At 40.9% G+C, this 12,521-nt stretch overlaps 1 non-coding gene across 1 annotated transcript; it reads left to right on the forward strand.

Moving 5' to 3' along the window:
• The first annotated feature begins 239 nt into the window (after positions 1 to 239).
• On the forward strand, positions 240 to 345 carry LOC131767587 (U6 spliceosomal RNA). Its single transcript, XR_009338786.1, has one exon. It is a non-coding gene; the product is annotated as a U6 spliceosomal RNA (small nuclear RNA).
• Positions 346 to 12,521: the final 12,176 nt, after the last annotated feature.

Here is a 12,521-nt window from a genome sequence, read left to right on the forward strand (position 1 = left end):
CGTTACCATACTTGACACATTTTTCTTGAATAAACCACTGTTTCCTATTTTAGCCACCATCATAGGCTACTTGTTCCCCCTGGAGAAGGTTTTTGGTTTTGCATAGTTGTTTATATTCCACCTTGTTCTCAGAAAGGATCTAAGGTGGTTTACAGGAGTGCATACAACACAAGATTGCATGAAATCATTAAATGATATCAAAGTTATATATGCACATATTTTAAACAATAAGTAGTCCAGTGATCGCTTTGCCAGCACATATCCTAAAATTGGAACAATACAGAGAAGATTAGCATGGCCTGTGGACAGGGATGGCAAACAATTCGTGAAGCGTTCCATATTTGTGGCTTCATGTAGAAGAATGCAATTAGAACACTCCCTATCACCATACACAAAAAATAAACTCAAAATGGATTAAAGACCTAAATGTAAGGCCAGACATGATAAAAGTCTTAGAGGAAAACATAGGCAGAACACTATGACATAAATCACAGCAAGATCCTTTTTGACCCACCTCCTAGAGAAATGGAAATAAAAACAAAAATAAACAAATGGGACCTAATGAAACTTAAAAGCTTTTGCACAGCAGATGAAAACACAAACAAGGGGCTTCCCTGGTGGCGCAGTGGTTGAGAATCCGCCTGCGGATGCAGGGGATACGGGTTCATGCCCCGGTCCGGGAAGATCCCACATGCCGTGGAGCGGCTGGGCCTGTGAGCCATGGCTGCTAAGCCTGCGCGTCCGGAGCCTGTGCTCCGCAAAGGGAGAGGCCACAACAGTGAGAGGCCCACGTACCACAAAAAAAAAAAAAAAAAGAAAACACAAACAAGATGAAAAGACAACCCTCAGAATGGGAGAAAATATTTGCAAATGAAGCAACTGACAAAGGATTCATCTCCAAAATTGACAACCAGCTCATGCAGCTCAATATCAAAAAGAAAGAAAAACCAATCCCAAAATGGGCAGAACAGCTAAATACACATTTCTCCAAAGAAGATATACACATTGCAAACAAACACATGAAAGGATGCTCAACATCACTAATCATTAGAGAAATGCAAATCAAAACTACAATAAGGTATCACCTTACACCAGTCAGAATGGCCATCATTTAAAAATCTACAAACAATAAATGCTGGAGAGGGTGTGGAAAAGGGAACCCTCTTGCACTGTTGGTGGGAATGCAACTGATACAGCCACTATGGCTAACAGTACAGAGGTTCCTTAAAAAACTAAACATTGAACTACATACGACCCAGCAATCCCCCTACTGGGCATACACCCTGAAAAAAACATGGAAAACCATGGAAACAACCTAAGTGTCCATAGACAGATGGATAAAGAAGATGCGGTACATATATACAATGGAATATTACTCAGCCACGAAAAGAAATGAAATTCAGTTATTTGTAGTGAGATGGATGGACCTAGAGTCTGTCATACAGAGTGAAGTCAGAAAGAGAAAAACAAAGACCATATGCTAACACATATATATGGAATCCAAAAAAAAAAAAGGTCTGAAAAACCTAGTGGCAGGACAGGAATAAAGATACTGAGGTAGAGAATGGACTTGAGGACACCGGGAGAGGGAGGGGTAACTGGGATGAAGTGAGACAGTGGCATGGACATATATACACTATGAAATTTAAAACAGATAGCTAGTGGGAAGCAGCCACATAGCATAGGGAGATCAGTTCGGTGCTTTGTAACCACCTAGAAGGGTGGGATAGGGAGGGTGGGAGGGAGATGCAACAGGGAGGAGATATGGGGATATATGTATACATATAGCTGATTCACTTTGTTAAACAGCAGAAAATAACACACTATTGTAAAGCAATTATACGCCAATAAAGATGTTAAAAAAAAAACTAAAAATAGAGGAGATTGCTTCAAGATGGCAGAGTAGAAGGATTTGTACTCACTCCCTCTTGGAGAACACCAGAATCACAACTAACTGCTGAACAATCATCGACAGGAAGACACTGGAAATCACCAAAAAAGATACCCCACATCCAAAGACAAACAAGAAGCCACAATGAGACTGTAGGAGGGGCGCAATCACAATAATATCAATTCCCATAACTGCTGGGTGGGTGACTCACAGACTGGAGAACACTTATAGCACAGAAGTCCACCCACTGGAGTGAAGGTTCTGAGCCCCAAGTCAGGCTTCCCAACTTGGGGGTCCAGCAATGGGAGGAGGAATTCCTAGAGAATCAGACTTTGAAGGCTAGTGGGATTTTATTGCAGGACTTTGACAGGACTGGGGGAAACAGAGACTCCACTCTTGGAGGGCACACACAAAGTAGTGTGCGCATCGGGACCCAAGGGAAGGAGCAGTGACCCCAGGGGAGACTGAACCAGACCTACCTGCTAGTGTTGGAGGGTCTCCTGCAGAGGCAGGGGGTGGCTGTGGCTCACCGTGGGGATAAGGACCCTGGCAGCAGAAGTTCTGGGAAGTACTCCTTGGTGTGAACCCTCCCAGAGTCTGCCATTAACCCCACCAAAGAGCCCAGGTAGGCTCCAGTGTTGGGTTGCCTCAGGCCAAACAACCAACAGGGAGGGTACCCAGCCCCACCCACCAGCAGTCAAATGGAATAAAGTTTTACTGAGCTCTGCCCACCAGAGCAACAGTCAGCTCTACCCCCCACCAGTCCCTCCCATCAGGAAACTTGTACAACCCTCTTAGAAAACCTCATCCATGAGAAGACAGACAGCAGAATCAAGAAGAACTACAATCCTGCAGCCTGTACACCAAAAACTCCATACACAGAAAGATAGACAAGATGAAAAGGCAGAGGGCTAGGTACCAGATGAAGAAAAAAGAGAAAACCACAGAAAAACAACGAAATGAAATGGAGATAGGAAACCTTCCAGAAAAAGAATTCAGAATAATGATAGTGAAGATGAGCCAGGACCTCAGAAAAAGAATAGAGGCAAAGATCAAGAAGATGTAAGAAATGTTTAACAAAGACCGAGAAGAATTAAAGAACAAACAGACATGAACGATACAATAACTGAAATGAAAAATACATCAGAAGGAATCAGTAGCAGAAAAACTGAGGCAGGAGAATGGAAAAGTGACCTGAAGACAGAATGGTGGAATTCACTGCCACATAACAGAATAAAGAAAAAAGAATGAAAAGAAATGAAGACAGCCTAAGGGACCTCTGGGACAACATTAAACACAACAACATTTTCATTATAGGGGTCTCAGAAGGAGAAGAGAGAGAGAAAGGACCTGAGAAAATATTTGAAGAGATTACAGTCGAAAACTTCCCTAACACGGGAAAGGAAATAGCCACCCAAGTCCAGGAAGTGCAGAGAGTCCCATACAGGATAAACCAAAGGAGAAACACAGCGAGACACACAGTAATCAAACTGGCAAAAATTAAGACAAAGAAAAATTATTGAAAGCCGCAAGGGAAAAACGACAACATACAAGGGAACTCCCATAAGGTTAACAGCTGATTTCTCAGCAGAAACTCTACAAGCCAGAAGGGAGTGGCATAATATACTTAAAGTGATGAAAGGGAAGAACCTACAACCAAGATTACTCTACCCAACAAGGATCTCATTCAGATTCAACAGAGAAATCAAACACTTTACAGACAAGCAAGAGCTAAGAGAATTCAGCACCACCAAACCATTTATACAACAAATGCTAAAGGAACTTCCCTAAGTGAGAAACACAAGAGAAGAAAAGGACCTAGAAAAACAAACCCAAAACAATTAAGAAAATGGTCACAGGAACATACATATCGATAATTACCTTAAACATGAATGGATTAAATGCTCCAACCAAAAGACAAGGCTCGCTGCATGGATACAAAAACAAGACCCATATATATGCTGTCTACAAGAGACCCACTTCAGACCTAGGGACACATACAGACTGAAAGTGAGGGGATGGAAAAAGATATTCCATGCAAATGGAAATCAGAAGAAAGCTGGAGTAGCAATACTCACATCTGATAAAACAGACTTTAAAATAAAGAATGTTGGGCTTCCCTGGTGGCGCTGTGGTTGAGAGTCCGCCTGCCAATGCAGGGGACACGGTCCCTGCATTGCCCCTGGTCCGGGAAGATCCCACATGCCGCAGAGCGGCTAGGCCCATGAGCCATGGCCGCTGAGCCTGTGCATCCGTCCGGAGCCTGTGCTCCGCAGCGGGAGAGGCCGCAACAGTGAGAGGCCCGCAAAAAAAAAAAAAAAAAAAAAAAAAAAAATGTTACAAGAGACAAGGAAGGACACTACAAAATGATCAAGGGATCAATCCACAAGAAGATATAACAATTATAAATATATATGCACCCTGGACTTCCCTGGTGGCGCAGTGGTTGAGAGTCCGCCTGCCGACGCAGGGGACACGGGTTCGTGCCCCGGTCTGGGAAGATCCCACATGCCGCGGAGCAGCTGGGCCTGTGAGCCATGGCCGCTGAGCCTGAGCGTCCGGAGCCTGTGCTCCGCAACAGGAGAGGCCACAACAGTGAGGCCCGCATACCACACACACACACACACACACACACACACACACACACACACAAAATATATATATATATATATATATATATATATATATATATGCACCCAACATAGGAGCACTTCAATATATAATGTATAATATATTATATATATATATATAAAATATATAATATATATAATATATAATAATATAAAACCTCACACCAGTTAGAAAGGGCATCATCAGAAAATCTACAAACAACAAATGCTGGAGAGGGTGTGGAGAGAAGGAAACCCTCTTGCACTGTTGGTGGGAATGTAAATTGATACAGCCCCTATGGAGAACAGTATGCAGTTTCCTTAAAGAACTAAAAATAGAATTACCATATGACCCAGCAATCCCAATACCTGGCATAATTCAAAAAGACACATGCACCCCAATGTTCACTGCAGCACTATTTACAATAGCCCGGTCATGGAAGCAGCCTAAATGCCCATCGACAAAGAAATGGATAAAGAAGATGTGATACATATATACAATAGAATATTACTCAGCCATAAAAAGGAATGAAATTGGGTCATTTGTAGTGACATGGATGGATCTAGAGACTGTCATACAGAGTGAAGTAAGTCAGAAAGAGAAAAACAAATACCGTATATTAACACATATATGTGGAACCTAAAAAAATGGTACAGATGAATTGGTTTGCAGGACAGAAATTGAGACACAGATGCAGAGAACAAACGTATGCACACCAAGGGGGGAAAGTGGTGGGGGGTTGGTGGTGGTGGGATGAATTGGGAGATTGGGATTGACATATATACTCTAATATGTATAAAATGGATTAAAAAAATTTTTTTAAGAAAAAAATAATCCAGTCAGAATATTTTTTAAATATTAGCCCCACTTTCCAGAGCCAGCTGCTTTAAATCATTTAGCCATTTTCTTTTTAATCCTGACTGCTGCTTTCCATATTTCTTAACAATATGCTGATATTGATATTTTTTCCAGTTTTATTGAGAAATAATTGACATAGAGCACTGTATAAATTTAAGGTGTGCAACATGATGGTCTGACTTACATATACTGTGAAATGATTATCACAATAGGCTTGGTTAACATCCATTATCACATATAAATACTATAAATACAATAAAAAGAAAGCTATTTCTTTTTTTTTTTTTTTTTTTTTAGTGGTACGCGGGCCTCACTGTTGTGGCCTCTCCCGTTGCGGAGCACAGGCTCCGGACGCGCAGGCTCAGCGGCCATGGCTCACGGGCCCAGCTGCTCCGCGGCATGTGGGATCTTCCCAGACCGGGGCACGAACCCGTGTCCCCTGCATCGGCAGGTGGATTCTCAACCACTGTGCCACCAGGGAAGCCCGAAAGCTATTTCTTGATCTTTCCATTTTTATACCAGATCTATTGATTTCTCCTGTTATGGATGAGGAGTTAACACTCACCATCCCCATCCTTCCACTATTTTAGGTAAATCAATATACATTTACTACTATGAGGGCTATGTAAATGTTTTCCCTGGAAAGGCCAAGCTGTTTGCTAAGCATGAAGCTTAAACGGGAACCTAAAGTGGAAAAACAAAGAATGGGAACCTGAAGTGGAAAAACAGACTAAGAAATAAAAAGGAGCTAGCAATAAGATCAAAATGCACTCTGTAAGAAAACATATAGGTATTCCTCTCGTGCCATGAATAAACCACCACTTAAATCACTCTCAAACTATAATGTGCATAAAAATCACCTGAGAGCTTGTTAAAATGCAGATTCTGATTCTGAAGTCCCGATGGGATCTTTGCATTTTTGACAAGCTCCCAGGGGATGCCAATGCTGCTGGCACATGAACTTTCAACTGATGACTTTCAACTTTTAACTGATGACTTCCAACTCTTTCTCCAGGGAGCCCTGACTCTCCTCAACAATCTCATCCTATTCCATTTCTTACCCTAAAGTGTGAGGCAACGTGGCATTGGCCATAACTACTTGCCCAATGGGGAACAACAGGTGTCCTGTCTCTGTTTCACAGATGAGAAACTGGCAGGTAAGAGAGTTACACGGGGTCGAATGGCAGAACCCTCTAATGTAGAAAGTGTTGGTTTAATCTCTGCCTTTCTTCCTTAAGACTCAGGGGATGTTTAAGCACATCTAGCTTTAGTCTGATGACAGTCTGAGTTGATAGGATAAGCAAAGAACCAAGCACAACTCCTGATCCTTTCTCTTGTCTCTGCTCCTTTTCATTTCTCAAAGGTGCTCTTTCTTTACCCACATCAAACTGGGCTACCAGCAATCTAGAGACACAGGCTGATGGAAAAGATGCCAAGGGAAGTCTTCCTCTGCTGTACTATGGCTGTCCTCCACTGAAGAAGAAACTTCCTTTGAATATTCCTAGGAAGTGGCACCTGTCTTTTTTTTTTTAATGTGGTTAATGGCCAGTGGTATGCTGTAAATGTTTAACAATTGGCTGTCCAATCCCCAAGGTGTAAATGCTCCCACCCTGGCCAATTTCAAGCTAACAATGTGACTTTATTGAACATGGAATTAGAAAGAGATAAATACAATTGGCTCTCACCAGCTGGTACAAACTGGCTCCAGGACATCACAAGTAAAGTCTGTAAGTTTAATGCCAGACAACTAAAGCCGTATATTCAGTACAGATGTATAGCTGTTTTACCAACCTTCTCACCACCTCCCTTTACTACCAAATTAAGCTGACTTGGCAAGGTCTTTAACAGTTGATAATTTTTCTTTATTACAAATTATTTGGCAGAAATGTTCCTAACACATAAATTAGGCCCTTGGTCTACAGATAGCTTCTATAAATAACTTTCTTTGTCTCCTACTGAATTACTGCCTTGGACCAGAGGATCAGAATTCCCTTCCTGATGGTTCCCATGCATTTGGTAACCCTCTAGGAAGAGGAAAAAAATAATCTGCTACCCATATGCTGAAATTAAAATTATTCAAAACCTTTTATTATGCTCTAGTTATGTATCTTAAGGAATTTTTTCAGACATTGTAAAGGTGTGTTTGAAATAAATGCATCCATTAATTGAACTTGCTATGTGAAGGAAATGAGATAAAATTTTTATATAGGAACAAAAATATCTTATGGCTCCTAATCCAGTGTTCCTCAAAACTTAGTAAGTGATCAATTTCTACTAGTTCAAGAATAGTTAGTTTGCACTTAAAATATAAACTTAGGTACACCTGAAACTAACACAACATTGTTAAATAAATAATAAAAATATATATTTTTATTCAATAAAATATATATATACATATATATATAAACTTTAGGAAATAAGTATTCTTTGACAGCTTTTAAGAGTTATAGAAGTTCAAATATATTTGCCTGGGAAGAAATAGAAGGTGTCTATAAGAGGGTTCTTCTTATGTAGCCATGTCCTTTGCAATGTGACTTTGCAACTTCTCACATTAAAAGGTAAGGTTTACTTCTCTACACCTTGAATGTGAGCTGCCCTTCTGACCTCTTTGGCCAGTTAGAATGTGACAAGGCAGTATGTTCAGTGCAAGCTGAGGCTCCAAGCAGCTGTGGAGTTCCCACGTACTGTATAGGGAAACCTGGCACCATGTGAACAAACCTTGGTCAGCCTCCTGGGGATGAGACCACACAGAGCAAAGATGAACCATTCAGTTGAGCCCCCTACCTCCACCCAGCCAGACTTCCCCTGACCCACACAGAATCACACCTGAGCCCAGCTCAAACTGTCAAACCACAGAACCTTGTGCTAAATAAAAGACTTTATTTAAGCCACCAAGTTTTGCAGTGGTTCAGCAGCTAAAGGTAACTGTTACAGTCACCTACAGATTAAACTCAAAAGATGCACCAACCTTATGCAATATGTGGATCTTTCCTTTTTTTGGATGCTGACTGAAATGAAACCAAACGTAAAAGGATTACTAAGATAACTTGGAAAATTTTAAATGAAATTAGATGTCACTGAGGAAGCACTGCCAATTTTGTGAGATATAAAGGCACTGTGCTCAGATTCAGGACACAAATATATATATTTATATATTTTAACATATACAGACATACATGTACACATGCATCCAGAAACATTTAGGCATGAAATAATATTATGCTTGGAATCTGCTTTAACATACTATAGCAATGGAAAAAAAGGGGAAGACAGGGAATAGAAAATAGGCAAAATATTATGGTGATAATATTTGAAGGCTGATGATGGTTACATGGCCGTTTGTCATGCTATTCTCTCTACTTTTGTGTATGTTTGAAAATTTCCTAAATAATTTTTTAAAATATTTCACATAGGAAGAAGTTCTTAGGATTATTTCTGGGATTTTTTTTCCCTAAGTACATGAAAAGAAAGCAATCACAAAATAGAAAGACTGTACAATCACTGGCCTGATTGTCTGCTCAAATAACCAGTAAATTTCCCCGTGCCACTGTGGAAGCCAAGGGAATCAAGTAATGGAGGTAGAGATTAGATTAGCTAAATCATCATGGTAAAGTTAAACCCAAGAAATTAAACCAGCTTACAAATGTACACCCCAAATGCACTTAATGAAAATTACAGAGTGAACAGATCAAGGAGAAGGAACTTGGGGATTCTGATTTTAAGTCCAGTATTTTTCCACCGCCACACTGCCACTCCTTTGTTTTAACTGCATTCAAGTGGCCAAATGTTAGCAGGGCCCTTCTGGTTGCAGGTGACAGAAACGTAGCCTAAATTAGCTTAAGCAATGAAAGGTTAATTTCTACACGGATTAGTTAAGGTATTAATCACTAGTTGCTTAAAAAGTTAAACCCCCAAATCTCAGTGCCTTAACATAACGAACATCTATTTCTTGCTCCTGCCACTGTTCCATGGTGGTATGCTAGTCAGATCGCCACAGGATCCACCCTTCTCCAAGACTTCAGCCTCCTACCCAATGGATAAGAAAAGGAAAAAATGAAAGATCCCTCGTGGGGTGTGTTAATGGTTTAAGCCTGGAAATAGGTTGTGTGTGTCAGCACATGTGGTGAGAATTCAAGCCCGTATCCAAAGTACAAGGGAAGCTGGGAACTGTTAGTCTAGCTGTGTGCACCAGAGGAGGAGGAAATGAGTATGGATAAACACATTGCCATTTCTGCACAATTAGACTTTATGCCAGGGAAGGCAGAAGTGGCATATCAGGCACCACTGGGTCCAAGGTTCCACTCTGATGTGAGATCTCTTCCACATGCTCTCACTTGTCTCCACCATATTCCACCTCAGCACTGCCTTATTCTGTCTGCTGGCTCTTTTCTGTCTACTGCAGGATGTTCAGGCACCATACTGTTTGGAAATGCAGTTAGTGTATATGATGTAGATACTGACTTTTCCTATATATCCCAATATTCAGTTTCAACCATTCACTGAAACATCATGGTTGCAAAAATTGCAAAGGGGGTATGTATGCTAAATACTGACATTTAGCAAAAACTGGAATAACACAGTCCCTCTGTCTTATTACCACTCAGTTTTGTGGGCAGGAAGGACACAAAAGAAACAGAAAACAACAGGACAAGGTAGAGTGTGCTATGCTTGAATTATGAGCAAAGTGTTTCAAGAATCCAGAGGAAAGTGGATATATGGACCCAGAGTTGGAAGAACTTGGCAGAGAGGAGATTCCATTTTCCTCTGCTGAAGGAGGGATTTCAGGAAGAGGAATCACTACATTTGAAAGTACAGGTCTGCGAGAGTGCAAGCATTTGAAGGAGAAAATCAATATGGTCAGAACACAAAGATCATGGTGTGAGTGGGCACTAATAAGACGTAAGGAAGTCTAAATACACAAGGTCTTAACTGCCAAGCCCAAGATTTTGCATTTGCTTTCACAGATATTCTCTCTCCTTGACCAAATTCTAGCCAGCTCCTCTAAGGCCTCTTCTTGACTAGGCCTCAACTCTGGCCTACAAAAGACTTGAACAAACACTAACTAATTTCTAACAACTCAAGGCTGCATCCCTAGGATGACCCTAGTTCCCCTTAAAATGTCTGCCTGAGGAAATTCAAGGCTGCCAGAAGAATTTACTGTTTGTTCTAACCCAGCAGGTGAAGATAAGGCCCCTGTCTCCAAGCCTCTGTGGGAAGGTAGGGGCCTAACTTTAATAAGTGCCGGTTAGTAAACCCAGATGGGTTTCACACGGACCAATTCCCACTTCTCACTTCTTATAACTTTTCACCTCTCTGTCTCTACTGAGCCCCTGCTCACCCCCTCCCTAGTCCCTCATTCTTCCTTTAAAATGTTGTCTCCTCTCTCTACAAATTAAAATTGAGTTCAGTTCATGCTGGACTCTTTTCCTTATGGCAACAGTACATTACTGATTAAAATCTGCCCTTTCCAATTTAACTGGTGTCCAGCTTTGTTTATCTTTGACAGTTTCCATATAGGTAATGGAGACTTTTGAATCAGAAAATAACCAAATGTGAGGTTGTCTGCCGGTTTTGGTTTTTGTCATTGCTGTTCTTATTGTTTTATGCCTAGGGGTAAATCACCTGATGGGGTGGAGCAGATGATTTGGAGAAAGGTGATACCAGACACCAGAAGTTCAGAGAGGAAGCTGATGGGAACAGAGCGGGCAGGAGACAGTGAGGCTTGAGCGGAGCCCTTGGCGGTGAAGAAAGAAGGGGAATCTTCACCTTGAATTAGAATTCGCAAGATTTGGCTACTGACTGGATGAAGGTAGTGAGAGACACAGAGGAGCAGGAAAACATCTGAAGTTTCCAGATGAGGATGTGGATGGATGACGCCATTGATTTGTTGCTTCAAAAAGAGATATAATTCATTTGAACCACATTTTCACAGGTTTAAGCTACAGGAAGAAAATTACCAGAGGAAAGTTCTCTGGGAAGAGATCTGGGTATCAGAGGTTTTCAAAGCAATTACAGAACACAGGCTTGAATTAAAATAGCAGAAGTTACACCATATAAAGTTTGATCGATAAATAGTACATTTGGCGTTTCCAAGTGAAAACCAGGGTCATAAACCAAAGTCAACAACTTTGATCTTGATAAATCTTCTGAGTTTGAAGAGCTGAACACACACACACACACACACACACACACACACACACACACACACACACACAGTGTTGTACTCTTGAAAATGTCCATTTCCTTTTTGCATTTAAAATTCATATTAAAAATTAGGGGAGTTGGTCCAGAAAATTACACTACTCCCTGCAGTAGTTTTAGTTTGTAAATGGTTAGCTGGAAACAAATCACAAGACTAAACATTTCAATAGAGAATTTCTAAATGACATGACCTGGAATAATGCACAAGAACTGGCCAGTGGTGTTTTAAGAGACTCATGGCAAGGTTTTAGAAAAATAAGAGCAGAGATTGAATCTCTACTACAAATGTTAGGAATTAGAATTGAGAAAAGTATCCAATGACACCTTCATCCTTAAAAACCTTTGGAAAAAGGACATAAAATGTTTGATGTTCCCCCAGAGCCAACTTAATACAGTAGAATAAAGAAAACAGGGTTGGAGAGACACTAGAATACTTCTTTAAGATTATCCAGAAAAAGTAATTATGTCCTCATTTGTTCTGAATAGATAACAATTTATAAGCTTTTAATAAGAACAGGATACTTACACCATTAACAGATTTCACTTAGTTACCAATGCCAGACATTAAATGCTGAAAATAAAGCAGCAAAATCCCCATCCTGGGGAGCTCCCCATCCCCTGTGTGGCCAACACTGCATCCTGCACAGAAGATGATGAGGGGAGAAGCAAACATTTTTCCTGCCAGCTTTGAAAAGTTATCGTACACTACAGGCAAAACCCAAGGACAGAGTTGCTCAGGGAAACTGCAGGGCAGCAAGGAGAGGCAAGGGGGGGTCCCAGGAAAGCACTGGATCTGCCCTCCTAGGACAAAGATGGATGATCCCGCCTCTGCCACCTACTGTCTATGGACACAGAGCAAGTCTTTGAAACCCTCTGCATCTCTAAAAGGAGGATCATTAAAGTCTGTCTTTATTCTCTTTAGTTTTACATGCATGTGTGAGGACAAAATGAGATAATCAAT

Source organism: Kogia breviceps, chromosome 12 (assembly GCF_026419965.1).
Source record: "Kogia breviceps isolate mKogBre1 chromosome 12, mKogBre1 haplotype 1, whole genome shotgun sequence".
NCBI lineage: Eukaryota > Metazoa > Chordata > Mammalia > Artiodactyla > Physeteridae > Kogia > Kogia breviceps.